Source organism: Nasonia vitripennis, chromosome 1 (assembly GCF_009193385.2).
Source record: "Nasonia vitripennis strain AsymCx chromosome 1, Nvit_psr_1.1, whole genome shotgun sequence".
Lineage (NCBI taxonomy): Eukaryota > Metazoa > Arthropoda > Insecta > Hymenoptera > Pteromalidae > Nasonia > Nasonia vitripennis.
In genome coordinates this window covers 30,631,429-30,648,395 of record NC_045757.1, presented here as the reverse complement: position 1 = coordinate 30,648,395, position 16,967 = coordinate 30,631,429, and the positions used below count along the sequence as shown (strand labels likewise).

Genomic DNA, 16,967 nt, shown 5'->3' with positions numbered 1-16,967 from the left:
CGGCTGAAAGCTCCGCACGTGCTTTCCAACTTTCGGGGACCGCAGTTAACGTCCTGAAAAATTCGCCGCTGTAATGGATCTCCGCGAGTCCATCCATTATAATTAAAGCAATAATCATCCCTCCTCTCTCTCTCTCTCTCTCTCTCTCTCTCTCTCTCTCTCTCTCTCTCTCTCTCTCTCTCTCCCTCGAGCAAATAATTTTCGAGCGAATCAACATCATTTTGGAATCTCTCGACAGAAAAATCTCATAATTCGAAACAAAATTCCGTCCATACGCGATGTATAAAATATTCATTCCACCGAGCGGATGGATCTGTACAAGCCGCGGAAGGAATAATCCCCGCGCGAAATTCGGCCGCCGAACTGATTAGAGAAAATCGAAAGCTGCAGCTTCCGCCGGCGCTTTCAATTAAAATTCCCCGTTCCACTGGGGACTACCCACACACACACACACACACATAAACTGCACACACGTAGTAGGTGAGGAGGAGCAAATGGAAAAAGCTACAACCGTCCAGTGGCCGTCTCTCGAATTTGAATTTCTAATTGAACGAGCGAGATTCAATTAAGCTCTCGCTCCTTCTTATTCCCCGTGTTCACCGCGCGCGGGGAGATAGTCGCCGTCGTCTACGCACATACTACTTTGCATCGGTCGCGATGGCCTATTTGTAAGAGGAGGGAATCCGAGTAGCAGTTATCGCGGGTCGGGTCATAACGCTTTGATCGTGAGATAGCTCGACTCGCTCTGGAATTCCGGGGAAACCAGTTCGACGATATTACCTATCTCTTGAGCGCGAAAAACTCGAGTCGTAATAATTTGATTTCGGGGAGGAGCGCAGTTGCGCGCGGCGAAAATACTTCCGATTGAATTTCCCGCGAGCGGACTGGCAGCTCCCTATCGCAAAAATATCGATGAGAGGATTTCCAAAGTTCGAAGAACTCTTGTAAACAGTTCGAGCGAGCGATAAGCGCTGCGGCATTTTGAAAATTTAATTTCTTTAAAAATAACGGAAAATTAACGCTCGTACTCTACTCGCGTATGAAAAATTCCTCCTATTTCGCAAACTTCGTCTTTCTTTTCCTCTTACGCGCTCGCGCGAGCGTTCAAAAACATTCTTCATCTTTGCATTTCGCATCGCTGTGCAACTCAGGAATTTCAGCCTTTCACCGCTCTTACTGCCCCTCGCGAGCGTAGTCTACAGACGCAAAAGGAAATTCATTATTCCTTTTTTCTGTTTCTCTCCGCCGCGCAGTAGCGTAAGTAGTTTCAAAGGATTGTAACGCGCGTAATACTATACACTCTTCCGAAAGCTGATTAAAATTTTCGCCCTCGAAACAGTATAATATAGTTAGCCGCGTGATGGACAAGCGCGGAGGCCTATAAATGTTTCGGAAATCAAACTTTTTCGAGCGCGGCCTGTCGGCGGCTCTGGGAAACTTGCCAAGAGGCATAAACGGCGCAATGAGCCCATTTACTGGCTCGAAATATTTTATGAACTCCGACGGACTGCCTAAAGAGCTTCCGATAGTGAAAGCTCTCTCGCTCTGTGTAAACCACGCGTTTTACGAGTTACTCGAAATTTTCTTCGTAATAACGCATCGAAAAATCGATCTAAATTCCTAGAGGGACACCCGGTACATAGCGGCTCGTACGAGAGCGACCGTGAGTGAGTACACACGATACGCATACACGAGAGACGAGAGTTCCGTTCGTTAAGGCAGTCATTGAGCCAATGAAAGGTCGAGGTCCTCAAAGAGCGACAACCCCCTTCAGTCACTTAAGAGTCGGCGGCGGCTGCCCGGGGCCGTGATAATGGCAAAAATGTTAAATGGAGCCCTTCAGCTGAATTTAACGACGAGACGCTTCGCTATTCTATACGCGCTCTCTATGCGGCCTCGACTTCCTCTCCTTCTATATCATCCAGCCATCGCATTCTTCTTATTTGAAGATCGATCGAAGTCGCTCGTTATGTCATATTCCGAGAGAGAGAGAGAGAGAGAGAGAGAGAGAAAGAGAGAAAGAGAGAGAGAGAGAGAGAGAGAGAGAGAGAGAGAGCGATAGAAGCGCACGCGACGTTAAGAAATAGAAGCCCCAATTTCAACCCATAAGTGCAATACGCGCGCTTATGAAATAACTCTTTCTCGCACTCGCGCGACCATTTCAAAGAGCGAAGCGCGAAATTACTTAGCCTCTCCGGCGCTGCAGTGTTGCTTCTGCGAAATCTCCCGGCCAAACACTTTGTCATGTAAATCCTGAGCGTTATAATCGCTCTCCCTCGCAGCGTAAATCTTGCGATGTCCTGTCCTCGAAAGCCTTTTGCTATCCTCCGCCGCTGCTGCGCAGAGTGTCTTCTACAGAGCCTTGGGAAAATCCGCCGGCCAAGCAACGAGACATAAATTCCTTTTCTTTTGCGAGTAATTTTTAATAACTGGCTCATCTCGCCACCCGCTGCTGCACTCGCGATAACGTCCTCCGGATTAATTTTTTAATGCCTATCCCCGTGATACTGCGACAAAAAATGTTCATCCTGCTACTCTGCAGGATTTTGAAATTCGCGCGTCGTGAAAAAAAGCATTACACGCGCGTATTCATTAAGCGCCGATAGAGGCGTTAATGGGAATAATTGCGAATGAAAGGTCGTGAGAAATATACTTCGTGGGAAATATACTTCTACTTGAATCTAACTCGCTCTCGCGACGAGATGTGTTACACACCGCGGATTCTTACGCCGGCTTATATATTTCCTTGGAAAAAGCGATCTCATCGTTTGTGTGAATCACGCGAAGGCTGCAAGCGTAAAAAAGCGATGAATTTGAATTACGCGCGCTTTTGATTTATGCATCTCAGAACTTTCCGAGTGAGTCACTTGCGCGCGCGCGTATGTACCGAAGAAGATTCATACGATTATCGACGCGAGCTGTTTATTAATATATTTTCCGAGACGTCGACCTGAAAATTAAAATTAACTCCTGTGCGACTTAATTTTCAATTGAGGCTGTATCGCGAGACGTTTATTTAGCGCTGTATACGTGATATCATGCTACGTCTAAATTTATCCGCTTATTAAAGCACGGAATTACACACACAGATGCATCTTGCGTCATTGAAAATTAAAGCAGGGCGACGCTCCCTCTCCCTCTCTTTCTCTCGTAATAAATATATTTAAAAACAAAACAAAAACACAACGGTAAACAAGCGTGAACGCGGCCGAAATTTATTCAAAATAAACAGCATCCTCTCTTTCGCGCGCGAAACGAGCAATTTCCTAGCATCGAAAATAGCCTATAGAGAGTCGTCTCGATGAGGCAAGAGATTAACGAGTGAGCAGTAAAGTACGACAAAACCGCAGAATTTTTCAAAGCCGGTTAATTCAGTAGCCAATCCTCTCTCTCTCTCTCTCTCTCTCTCTCTCTCTCTCTCTCTCTCTCTCTCTCTCTCTCTCTCTCCGTGTTTTCTGCCTTCGACCGCAATCGATGCGTGGATGTATGTGTATATAGTACCGCACCGGCATAGTTGAGCTCTTATAGCCCGGAACATTGGAAAATAACATCTTTGCCCGCTCGAGCGGGTAATTGAACGATTCTCCTTATCTTTCTCTCGTCTACTTGAGATCATTTGCACTCGACGGCTGAGGCTAAAAATAAGCCCCAAGAGGGTGAAAGCGCGTTATTGTTTTTCCCGCTCGCGCGCCTGTTCTCTGTGTGTGCGCGTGTGTGTGTGTGTGCAAGGGATTAACGAATTGTATATGTAATTTCGCGTTATTGCAAATACACGCGTAAGTCTGTGCATGAAAATCCGCGATGAAGTATGAAATCCGTCGATGAATAATCAAATTAGTTATCCGTTCGCGAGTGCGCGCCGTGAATTTATTAATTAAACGTAGAATATATGCACGAGCGTTTAAAGAAAATTTATACATTTGGTATTTTCTCTCGGTGAAACAAAATCATTAGTTGTTTTTAATCAATTTATACGCGGCGAGTGTGCCCGATCGCGCATAAATTCACCTTTCGCTTGATGAATCGCCGAATTCGTCGATTAATTGGAGATGATTTAATCATTTTTGCTACCGGTTCGACAGATATTCCGTGTAGCGGAAGCATCGATGCGGAACTATTCGAATATCGGTCGTTTAACGAATCTATTAATAAGCGTTACGCCCGTAATGAGCTTCTCTGGGAAAATTGATGGCCGGATGTTACGAAGTACTGAGGAAGTAAACGATGTGATTAATTCTCTTAACATTCAATAATTGCAGTATGAATTTTAATCAATCAACGGTACGATAAAAACATAAATAAAAACATTCCACGCGCGACTAGAAAAAAAAACACACAGAGCTCTAGAAAACACCTCAAAAAAGGAAACAAGAGCGGCGAGCCTCACGCTTGGCTGGTCCTTTGGCCGAAGACAAATTGGTTATAAAAATAAAACAGCGACGACGACGCCTCGAGAAATGATCCGAGAAGCGAGTCACGAAGCGCGCGGTTAATGACGTTGAACGTATAGTATCAGCGCCGGGCCGTTTAAGTGGCGAGGCGACGTCAGGAATTCGAATATCTCCGCGCGAGCGAGCGAGCGAGAGAGAAAGAGTCTTTTTAACCTCTAACCCGACGTACTACTGTGTTCAAGTGCGCCGTTACTACACTATACTACTACTACTACCATCAACGCTGAATCGCTCGAGACACGAGACAGCCGAGTGTTTCTGTCTGATGCTCAGCAGAGATGCTGCTCTCTGTGTTACTTGAAACTTCCGTGGGAGTTGCGGTCTGGGGCTGCTACTGTGCGCGCGAGAGAGAAGAGTCTACGGCCTGTGGTTCGCGTCATTGCGTTCTCCGTGTATCGGAAGAAGAATTTTGAAACGTTACGACTCTGCAGCACGTGTATCAATTCGAGATGTAAATTACGATTACAGCTGGACTCCACCCACTTTCAAAACGCTCTTTACGAAACAGCGCCTATTCGAAAGCTTCTCCGGGTAAAAATTACCATCTGAAGCTCGTAACTCTGTCTCTCTGCTGAAGAAGCAACAATTGGTACACAGACTGCAGAGCCAGCAATAACAAATCAATTCCAAGCCACTCCGAGATAGATCCGCACCCGGACCACGTCCAACAAACAATGCACACATACACATCGACAAATCGTTCATTTCCGCTGGGCACATAACACCCCCACCATTTTCCCCGCCTCAATTTACAGTTTAGCTCGCTAGCTCGAGAGAACTGGCATCCATTCATACTCTCTCTCTCTCGCGCGCGCACACGTAATATATGTACGCGCACTTTTGCTTTTCATTAAAGTCCTCTCCCAGACCACGGGCAGTAAATTACCGAGTCGGCATAGTATAAAGAATATCCGCAGCGAGGATAATGCCGCATCCGCGGATATTTATCGAGGAGAAGAAGCTGGATATGAGTTACAGCCGGAGATATAGCGAGTAAGTAGTTCGTGATTATGTCGCGGTTCGTCGCTGAATTTATCGAGTGGCTGTGTGTGTGTGTGTGTGTGTGTGTGTGTGTGTGTGTGTGTGTGTGTGTGTGTAGAAGGCGAGGAATTAGTCGTTAATAATTCGAATCCGATTAGTCAGACGTCTCGGGCGTAAATTCACGTGGGAAAGTCGAGGTGCGGAGAGGTTGCGGTGATTTTTGTAACGACTCTTGGACTGAAAAATCAATCGGCTCGCGATTAAACTCGAACCGAGCATGTACTTGAAAAGTGGAACATAAAACACGCTGTTTACTTTGCATTCGGTAAGAGAGAAAAAAACCGTCGGGATCTGAGAAGGGGGGAAAGTGACGCGCCGAGAAAGAAAGACAGACGGGAGTAGTTCGAGAGGGCGAAGAATGGCGTCAGTGTTCTTCTTTCGAAAGCTCTTTAGGACCGTACGCTGCTGCTACTGCTTCTCGGTTGGCGTGTAACTCGGTAACGAAGAACAGAAACCGCGCCACAATCGATCGCATTGTTTACGCCTGGAAGTTTTCTTTTACTGCGCACCGGAGCCTCTCTCTCTCTCTCTCTCTCTCTCTCTCTTTCTTTTTTTCTACTCTCTTTACTTTCCCGCGAGTCCCTGATAAAACGGTCTCTTGTTAATGAACTTGCTATCACCCTTTTTCACCGAATAGAGGCGAGATTACGTCCGTGTATAAAAAAAATTAAACGCAAAAATCGTTACGATCCGTATATGCTTTACATTAGGGCTAACACGACGCGTGTCCGCATCGAGGGCGAAATATCAATCAGCGAAAATCCCCTGATTCTGCATCCAATCATTTCTCTCCCCCCCCCCCCCTCCCAAAAAAAATGCACGAGCGCAAAACCCCATCAGAGCCGATGTGCAGATTATCTCGTCGAAAAAAAAATCGTGCACTGAATAGTTGAGTCGAGCGGTTACGCGTCGAGCGTGTGCGCAGCTCATTGGTGTCTATTTGATAGCCCTGCAGACACCCACGGGAACGTAATCGAGTCCGCATTAATGAACGGCTCAAGTGCGCCAATGGCCGGCTGGACCCTGGAGAGCAGCGCGCTCTCGAATGTTGCTCTAGTATACGTGCTCGCGCGCGCGCGTGTGTGTTCATCGATTGGCTCGTGTATTTTTCTTTGTGTGGAAAAATGGCTGCGATTTATTAAAAGAAATTTTTCATTCTTACACGTATTATACGTTTGATGATTATTTGTAAACAATACAGTAAGTCCAACAAGACAGTTTCGACATGGGTGGCAGGCCGGTATATCTAGAGCGCCCGCGCAGAATATTGACGAGGGAGCGAGAAAAAAACTCCTGCGCCACCTATCGCCGCTAGCTAGAGACTCGAGTAATGGAAATTTCAAGCGCTGGATCAGTCCGAAACCGTGTCATCGTTTATCAATCGCGATAAAATTCAACAAAATAACGCTTCACTCAATCCGACAGAAAATCACAGACTATAGCCCGAAGATATTATAGCCGCATGCATGTGTGTGTGCATCTGCAATAGTCTCGTCGCTGCTCGTCGTCGTCTTGCTAGCTCATTGCACATCAAAGTCGAAAATTCATCAACGTCGATGCCTCGCAGCTTTGAGCAGCAGCAGCAGCCTCAGCCGACCTCCGAGTCGATCGGCAAACTCCGCCGGTGTACGTATATAGCACTGCTACATCGTCTCCTCGGGCTTTCCCCCTTTTCCGCTCTCGGCACGCAGCCGCGGCGGCGGCATAATGGCTCGCCGGTAAATCCACGCCGGGACTCTCTCTCTCTCTCTCTCTCTCTCTCTAACCCCCTCGCAGGCTCGCGTTGCATCATTCATGGGGCCGAGCCGAGGGCTGCTTGCAGGCTCCTATACTAGCAGCCGCGGCTGCTACCCTCGGCTCTAGGTACTACTCATCCGGAGCCGTCCTGGGAGACGACGTGGAGGTGGAGAAGCTATTTGTTCATTAATCTTATAACACGACTAGGGCAACGGCGCCGGCGTTTCGCGATGTATGTAGCATGAATTCGCCAATCCTCGTGTGTGTCTATTCCTCTCTCTCTCCCTCTCTCCCTATCTCTGCCCTCCGGTGATGCTGTCTCTCGATAATACCGTCGACGGTTATTTGCTTAGTTGAGTTTCGAGGGTGGCGCGGTATCCAACAAATGCTGCGATTACGGCAACATATGCGAGGCGAAGAAATCGATGGCTTTGCTTTTTGACTTTGGGCTTGTTTATATGCGCCACGTTTTTTCATCGAACCGCGATGAATGATGCAGTCGTTGAATCTTTGATGGAGCTTCTAGTACAGCGTTACAACCCGCGCCGAACGGCCTCCTCGTCTCGGAGAAAAAAACTGCGTCGTTCTTCTCCTTTTTCGCTCTCCCTTGAAGAATAACATAGTGCAGCTCTCTCTCTCTCTCTCTCTCTCTCTCTCTCTCTCTCTCTCTCTCTCTCTCTCTCTCTCTCTACGGAGAGAATTCATTTAAAAGTGCAGCCACTCTCGCGCCCAATATTAATCTTTGAGATTGCAAGAGAGTAAGCTCTCTTCGCGGACTGGTCTTTAAGGTAAAAGCAAGCGGAGGCTGTGGAAGTAGACGAGAGAGAAGCAAGAAAGCGGGAGATTTGCACTGTTACACTTTAAGGAGGCGGAGGAGAGAGAAAGAGAGAGAGAGAGAGAGAGAGAGAGAGAGAGAGAGAGCGAGCTGGGGGGCCAACTCACTTGCATGTGCATTTTTCATGCAACTACCGTCTGTCGGTCGGCTCTGCAGAGCTCCGGTTCTTACCTGGAACAGAAAAAGGGAAAAAACGTTAATATGAAACCTCGTTCAAAAAATAATGAAAATTCCGCGCGCTCTAGCTGCAGAGAGTGGATGCAGGAGAGGGGGGTAAAAAAGTTGGGCGTATATACCCTGCATTATTTACAGCGTGAGATTCGTACCGTCTGTGTTTGTGTGTGCATAGCTTCTGGAGACACAACACGGCGCTACCGCTCTGCTTTTTATCTCCTGCGTTAATTCCGGCTTTTCCTCTATAACGTACACGCGCTCGGCAACTTGTTTTCGCGTCTGCAGCTCTTGTTCGAGATCTCGGCTTCGCAGGGAATCGATATCAAAGCTCGTTCTCAGAATCATCCTCGCGCATACGATCGCTATATTTATCCTAGAAGAGAAATCACGCTGATTTCACGAGCGAGTCTCTCGAAATAACAAGCAACGTCCCACGAGACGAAAATGTCTCCATTAACAAATTAACGCCTCTCCCTTCGACAATCAATTATGCAGCTCGCATGAGCAACAAAGCCGAGAGAGAGAGAGAGAGAGAGAGAGAGAGAGAGAGAGAGAGAGAGAGAGAGAGAGCGAGAGAGAGAGGAGAGAGAGAGAGAGAGAATAAAAAAGAGCGAGTCGAGGTTGAGAATAAAGAAAATGCTGCTGCTGCTGTTGCGAGAGTTTTGCATGGCACACTTTACCGCGGGGCTTTCTTTTCGCGACAATGCGCGAGTGTATAGGGACTGCATCGCAAGGGCAGCTCGTGCGCGCGTAATGCGAAACTCCGCAGCCCGCGAGTGCATTATACTTGCGACGCGAGCGCTTATAAGTCAGATCTTTCTCGCGCGCTCTTTTCTTGCCACCGCGATCCTCGCCTTTTCTTATGCGCCTCTATATGTATACGCGTCCTTTTTTCGCGCTCTTCTTCGTCTTTTTATTACTTCGCATTGTGCGGTCGCATGGGAGAGAGCTTCGTTATGTGGAAACGCTGAAACTTAATATAGTTGCGGTCTCCGTCTTGAGAGCTATGGCACGTGGTCGTTTTTTCTTTTGTTCACTGTATGCGTGAGTATTGTCGATTTTGAATTTTACGATCGAAGAAAAACTCATACCGCGCTATCTCCATAATTAAACGTACGCGAGCGTTATTCATCCGAGCCTCGCGTGTTTACGCGCGTAGACGCGCACACCGCACCTTTCGAAACAACGCTGTATATATAACAGTCCGGTCTAGTGCAGGCATGGAGGAGAAATACTCGACGGAGCTCGGATCCTCGCGTCCAGAATCTCAAGAATCTCTATTCCCGCGCACGCACCTTTTTATCTCTCCAGCTCTGCCCCCTGCATACATCGCTTCAGCCTCCTTATTTTCGTGCCCCGCGCACGTGTGTGCACCTTCATGTATATATCGCATGCGCCGCACGCGCCCGAAAAGAAACGGGGGAGCGAGAGAAAAAAAGAAACGCGCAATCGATGAGACTGCAACTCGCACACGAAAACGCACGCACGTTTTCGTGCGAGCCCGTAAGTGCGGTGTATTCGTGTGTATGTGTGTGTGTGTGTGCGCGCGTGCGCGTGTGTGTGTGCCCATTCAGGAAATTTATCGTGCGACAATCAGTCGAGCGCGCGCGCCTACTAGTCTCGTTATATTGCCTCGTAGTTTTTCTTTCATTTCTCTTTTAACGCCGCGCGAGCTTGACGTTATCGCGCGCGAGTTTATTAAAAGCGAGAGATGAGCCATTTTTTTTCCTACTCATTTCATGCGCTTATAATCCCGAAAATTACCGCGCCAAAGAGCCTCTGATGCCGTCGTCCTCGTCGTTGCAGCTCTTCTTCAAGTGGAAGAACAAGACGAACTCGAAAAACGAAAAAAGAGCCGCAGCAACCAGGTAGAGCCGAGTGCGCGCGCAAAAAAAAAATAGAAAAAGAAAGTCAGCCGCGCGTTTAGCCGAGGAAATATACCTACGTGTGTGCTGGTGTACACGTGGCAACGTCGCAAAGGCAACTTGACCCTGTTACCGCACACACGTACACACACACACATCTCTCCCCTTTATACACTTCTCTCGTCCGTCTCGCTGTCGCCTCTATACATACGCTGCCTACGCTGCTGCTCTCGGGGTACACTATATATACCAGCCCTATAGGCTCTCTCCCTTGCGTCTCTCCCCCGCGCCTACTACACACACGCGACATTTCATATATGAGGGTGACCCCCCCCCCCTCCTCATCCTCCCGAGGGGACGCTGTACGCTGCCGTATAGCTCTCGGGCGTGAGATAGCTAAACAAACTGGATTTAGGCTGGCTATGGCCTGCGCCAAGACTCGTTTCTCTATCTCGCTCGCTTGCGCCCGTATGGAGTTGAATTGTCCATACTGCGCGAGAGAAAGACGATGCGGATTATGGGATGGATTAGGGGGTCTGCGTATGCGACGAAAGCTCGCGAGTAGCTCGTAGTACGCAAACACCGGCTGCGTTGCGTTTTTGCAGTCGGTAAAACAATAAAAAAAAGCAAAGAAGTTCGAAATTCAAATGCAGAGGCGACTCTTAAATAGCGTAGCATAATGTTCCTGCCCTGCAGCGGGGGAATGTATTCAAATGATATCCGCAATGGAGCTTGAAGCGTAAGCGCGTTTATTCATAGAACGGAATTACAAAACTCCTACGTCTTACTTAAACCTCGCTGAAATATACGGCTCATTTAAATTGTCTCTCTTTTTATCCTGCAGCAGTAGCAGAGCAGCAGTAGCCAGACACGCAGCTTGAAATTTCCATTACAAGTGCTCCGGGAAGATTGTTTGGAGCAGTTAGCGAAATTGCCCCTAGTTAAAACAATGTTTCCTCTTTGAGGAAGCGCACAAAAACCTTTTGACTCCGAGTGTATTGCGAGCTTACAGCTTGAGTATAGCTGTATAAGCTAAAAACGCGCGTCATATACAAATTTCAAAGCTCACGGGGGGTAGAGTGCATAGTATCATGACTGTTACTATGCTTTTCGCGAACTAATAAATTCTTTTTTTTTTTTTTTTTTGAGTTTAATATATCACGGTAAAAACCTCTCGTGCTCCAATTCGCGCACAAACCACATCACCCTTATCCAACCATCGTCACAGAAAAAGGCATAAATTCAAAAAGCCCACAGAACAGTTTTCCCATCCGATTCCATCGGCTACACCCCTGACGTTCACTATAATACAACATAACCGGGAAAAGAAGCCATCGACTCTCGCATTCGATACCTCCATACTGTACACCCCATACAGGAGACCTTTTTCTCGCCGCCGTCTGCTGCAACTTTCCTCCTTAAAACGAAAGCGACGGGCCACAGCGCTTTCCCTCCTTATCTTTTACAACGCGTTAATTCGCTGCGAAGGTGCGCACCCACAGTTTTTCCCGGCTACGAAGGAGAGACTCCGACGTTGATGTTTATTTTATTTGCCTCCAGTACTCCTCGTCTGCGGATGCTGATCGAGTTGGATCCCGAGCTGCGGCTTGCTCGCGGAATTCGGCCTGAGGATTGATGCTGCGCTGCGAGTGTGTATTGTTGTAATGCAAACGGCAATTTGGGAATAAAAACACTATACGTTTGAACTCCGGACTCGCAGCAAAAAATTGATATACCTCTGTTAATTCAATCGGCTCGAATTCCTTATCCACACCTCTCTTCCATATCCGCTAATTCCATTAGACCCTTTTTTTGCGCCGACGCTGCGACCGAACTATATTTTTTTCCCTCAATTAACTGAATTCTCAACATTCCTCGAGCAAACATACGACGAATACAGAGAGAAGCCGACTCCGCTGCTGCGGTGGTGCATAACTCCGGAGCGTTATCAGAGGTAAATAATCCGATCAGAGCGTACACACGCGGCTGCACCTTTTTCCGCTCGCGCTCGCGATATAAATTTCGTTTATCGAGAAAGCCCCCGCTCGTTAAAAGGCTTCGCTTCGATATTTATCACGATTTTGACTGTTATATAGGAATCGACGATCTTTGCCTCGGATCTGCGAGATTATCGCGATCGATTCGATACTGACGTATACGGGACTTGTGTTCGTACGCTGCGTTTTTATCCATCATCGGCGAGATGCCGGAGCAGGTGTTGCGAAATGTTATTGTATGCTGTGTTTTATGCTCGATGTTTTGTAAATAACGGATCCCAGGTACCGTAAAAAGAAGAAATTCGGTAACGAAAAAAGAAGAAATTCGCCGAACCGATGCGAAGACGTACACTCGGGCTCGCGTACATGCACTTTTGAAGTTTCTCGACGCTCGCGCGGGCTTTACTGCACTACTCTCATACTTAATTTTTCGCGGAGCGCGTTTTTTTTTCGGCCACAAATCCGGAGTGCAGTAGTACCGGGATAGCGAGACGGAGTGGAGAACTCGACCGACCCAGTTTTTCCCTCTCTCTTTCTCTCTCTCTCTCTCTCTCTCTCTCTCTCTCTCTCTCTCTCTCTCTCTCTCTCTCTCTCTCACTCCACCCTTTCTATACCACTAGCCAGCCTCGCTTGCCTACGAATAACATCGTCGTATTTTCGCCAGAAGCTACTTAAATAAATCAGCAATAGCGGCGCACGTAAGATCGATGCTATATACCTTCGCCTCCATATATCTGTATACACGTTCGAGGCAGTCTCTCTCGCTCTGCAGAGGAATGAAAATCATCGGAGGGAGAGAGGAGAGCATGGCGGAAGAGAGCCACCACCTACCGGAAATTTACTTCCTACGTCGGCCGGCAATTGTGCGGTCGAAAATAAAAGGACCGAGCGAAACGCTGAATTAGCCAGTTAATTAACGAAACAAGCCCGAAGAATGCAGTATGCGCGGCTTTATGCGCGCGCGCTCTCGCGCATAGGGAGAGAGGAAAGTATCGGTTGTAAAAAAAAATTGTGGTCTCTTTAACGACAGAGCGCTCGATAAGTGATACTTGCACTCGGTGATTTCTCCTCGCTGGGCTCTGCGGAGTGCAGTGCAATGTATTGTAGGAGAAGAGACGTTCGTGGGTTACTGTATGCGTGTGCGGAAATCGCTGGTCGAAATTTCGGCGATGATTCATTGTTTCTTTGTGTAAACAGAATTCTGTTTTACTTTCGTATAATACAAGGACTTATAACACTAATTTAATGAAAATTGCTCTCCTGTTGTAAATCGAATCAAGGCAAAAAAATCAGGTTAATTCACACGTATAATCATCCACTCGTGCATTTACAAGCCGCTATCAATCAGCGACCCTTTTTTCCTTCCATATAGGTGTACACACGGGCCTACGACCGGCGGCGTCGCGTGCGCTTGCACCTAACCTCAAAATTAGCGGCTGTCGTGACTGTAATGCGCAACAGGCATAAAAAAGCAGTTCCGATCGCTTGCCGAGATGAAATTTTACGGAAATCCACGAGCATGTGTGTGAGTAAAGTCGACGACGCAGGTATTTATACTCATTAATCAATGACACAGATCTCCATCTGAGTGCGACGCGTCGCGCACCACGTACATAGCCGGCTTGTGCACGACCCGATTGTGCAGCAGCAACAATCGACTTTAGCACGGCACAATATCGTATAGTAGAGAACACTTTTTCGCAGAGACTCTATAGGCTTCTGCGGTTAGCTCCTTTGTTCTCCCTCTCTCTTGAGCTGCCGCGAGATAATTTCCAATCGCGATTTTACTCTCGCAAAATCCAACGTTCTACCAGCCCGGCAACAACAAACGAGTTTATCTCGCTCTCTCGGTGCATAATTCATCCGTACATCGAAATCTGGGCTAACTATCCATCGAACTCGATCCAATTCCAGAATAAATCCCCGCGCACTCGACGGCTCGGAAAAATCGAGCTCAGACGCGAACGTATAATATACACAGTACAATATCATAACAGCGGGTCAACTCCGCGAAGCGAGATGGACAGACACACAGAGAGGCGAACTTTTGCGCGACACGCAATTAAACTCGCGTCTGTTTTCGATTAGCCTCGCGAGCGAGCGAGAGCAAGAAACATCGAAACGACGCTTACACCCCCCACGAGCGCGCAGGCTTTTTCCCAGCGCACGAATTAAGGACGCGCGTAAGAGCGCGCTCACGAGAATTAAATTATACACGCGCGAACGACTCGCCTGCGCGCGTTACATGCGTGCGCCTGTGTATACCTATATACGTACTATACAGTATACAGTAACGGTGCACAGATTAGATAACGTTAATGGGCCAGATTCTTATCTCTCTGCAGTGGCAGCAGGAGAGCATTTCGCCAACAAATGGCTCTTCCCTGCGCTGCCGTCGTAGTCGTCGTCGTCGTCACGGTGTATATGCCTCTCTTTTATTGCGCTTCGAGACGACGTCGAAGATTGCTTTTTCGAACGGAGCTCGTATAAATAATGTAATAGATCACGTTAACGTGCTTATTGTTGGCTTTAAGTGCGCTTACGCGGGGATTTTTGCGAACTCTGCAGCGCGCGCTTAATGGCATTTTCGAATTATCGCGCAGCTGATATAGGTTGCTGCAACGTATGGAATACCTCCTTTTTATCGCTGTAATCGTTGTTTATGGCTGTATTAACGTTCGTTTGTAAACGGCGACGTCGTTGCGCGCCGGCAGTTTGTATTAAGCGAGAGAGCCAGAGAAGAGAGAGATACTCTCGTATTGGTCTATTAATTTGCGATTCCTCTCCTTGTGTGCGCGTGTGTGTGTCTCGGCGATAATCGCTCTGGGGAACCGGTCGCGTCTCGCCTAATTGACTCTAAACTATAACGAACGTTTATGCGGAGTTTCGAATGGAAAAAATTAATCATCATTACGGGACACGAGCATCCAATTATAAACGCTCGATCTCTCCATCTGAATTTCATCTCGCTCTGTCTCCAATCTCTATACCCCGAGTCTCTCTGGCTGCTCCAACTTTAAATTCCGACCGATTCATAAGCTCTAACAAGGACTAATTTCAGCGAGAGAGAGAGAGAGAGTTCCCTACTCCCGCTATTCTCCGGCGGCGAAAAATCTCTGCGCCTGACAGGCCAGGGAAAACGACGGCGGAATTAAATCGTCGGCGGATCCTATCGCTCTAACACACCAAAGTGTTGGTCTGTATATATATATATATATATATATATATATATATATATATATATATATATATATATATATATATATATATATATATATATATATATATATATATATATATATATATATATATATATATATATATATAATATATATATATATATATATATATATATATATATATATATATATATATATATATATATATATATACACGGGAGAGCGGCGCATTCAGGCTTCGGATTTCTCGTTCAATTTTCCCATCCGTACGCAGCAGCAGCAGCAGCTGGCGCTGAAGTCTTAAATCAATTGCCGTCGGCGCGGGCTAAGCCTCAGCTACATAATCAGTTGCTCGAAGACGAGGTGCTAGGACGACGACGAGGTGACGACACACTTGAATTTAATATCTCAACACACATGCGCCTCTCAACGTTAATGCGCTGCTCTGCTACTATGGTATTTCGCACAGGGCTGTCTCTGCGCGTAGTGTCGCTCGATTCCGGGCGTGTGTATGTGTGAGGGAGGTGCACGCGCGACAGCTCATTTCCGCAGTCTGCGCCGAGGTGAAGCCCGAGATCCTTTTTTGACGATATACAGTAAGGAAAACGAGGAGACTGGACATGGGGAAACCGTGAGTGCGAGTGAGAAGCATAGGAAACGCGTATTAGTGCGAGAGAGAAAGACTTCCCCTCCTTTAATTCCTGCTCATTCCCCACTCTTCCTCTTTGAGTTGCAAGAAAGAGCAGAAGGAATCCAAAAAAAGGGTAGAAAAAAAGGTCAGGCTCAATGGCGTTCGGCCGAGGGTAAGTTATTTTCCCTATGACAGAATACTTATTATTTAAAATTAGACAATATTAATAAATAAAAAGTAACAATAATGTGCAATTTTTTCGTATAAATAGTTAATAACAACGAGTTTTGAATGAAAAAAATTGGCTAATAATTGCTCTTTTGGCTTCCGTTATTGAATATTCCGTTATTAGTATTGAATTCAGAAAAAACTTTATAATTAAAATTCATTATTTGAACAATGTGCAAAAATTGTAATTCTTGTATTTTTTTGTAAAAATTGCTATTTTAGGCTGACTTTAGTTGCAAGTTATTCTTGATAAGCGATATTATTAGAACAAAAACTTTACATTGAAAAGTTGTCTAAAGCTATTTTAATATCAACATCGTAAATAAAATACAAAAAACTGTATTTAGTTGTCAACAATTTTCAGGCCTAGAAAAAGGCTTTTAAAATTAAAATTTAAATTAAATTTAATTTTTTCAATACTTAAAATATAAGTGCAAATACTGTCCGATTTTTTTCATTCAAATTTAGTTTTTATCAGCTGATTTTACAGTATAAATAATTCTGTATAGCACTTTTTGTAATATTTAGTTATTATTAAAATGTAGATATTTTCAAGAAGTATTTTTTTCATGCGAAGGGACGTAATTCTCCATTGACCGTCTTTGGGCCTGACCCTTTTTTTGGTGGCTTAGCCTGCGCCTGTCGTCGTCGAAGGCAAAGATAGAGGCGACCTTTAGGCAGAGAGTGGGAGACATTGGAACATTGTGGGAGGGAAAGGCTGTCTCTCTTCATCCAATGGACTTCCCTATGTTTCTCACTCGCACTCACAGTTTTCCCCATGTCCAGTTTCCTCGTTCTCCTTACTGTATACTAATACCATCAATTTTGC

The 16,967-nt window shown here is 46.3% G+C and overlaps 1 protein-coding gene and 1 long non-coding RNA gene across 2 annotated transcripts in view; one reads left to right on the top strand and one right to left on the bottom strand.

Annotated features, from left to right (window-relative positions):
- The window catches only part of LOC100115265 (Krueppel-like factor luna), a 246,031-nt gene that overhangs the window by 132,674 nt on the left and 96,390 nt on the right, over positions 1–16,967 (bottom strand). The gene's annotated exons all lie outside the window — the stretch shown is intronic.
- On the top strand, positions 5,015–11,809 carry LOC116415869. Its single transcript, XR_004226423.1, has 2 exons — positions 5,015–5,444; positions 11,664–11,809. It is a non-coding gene; the product is annotated as an uncharacterized LOC116415869 (long non-coding RNA).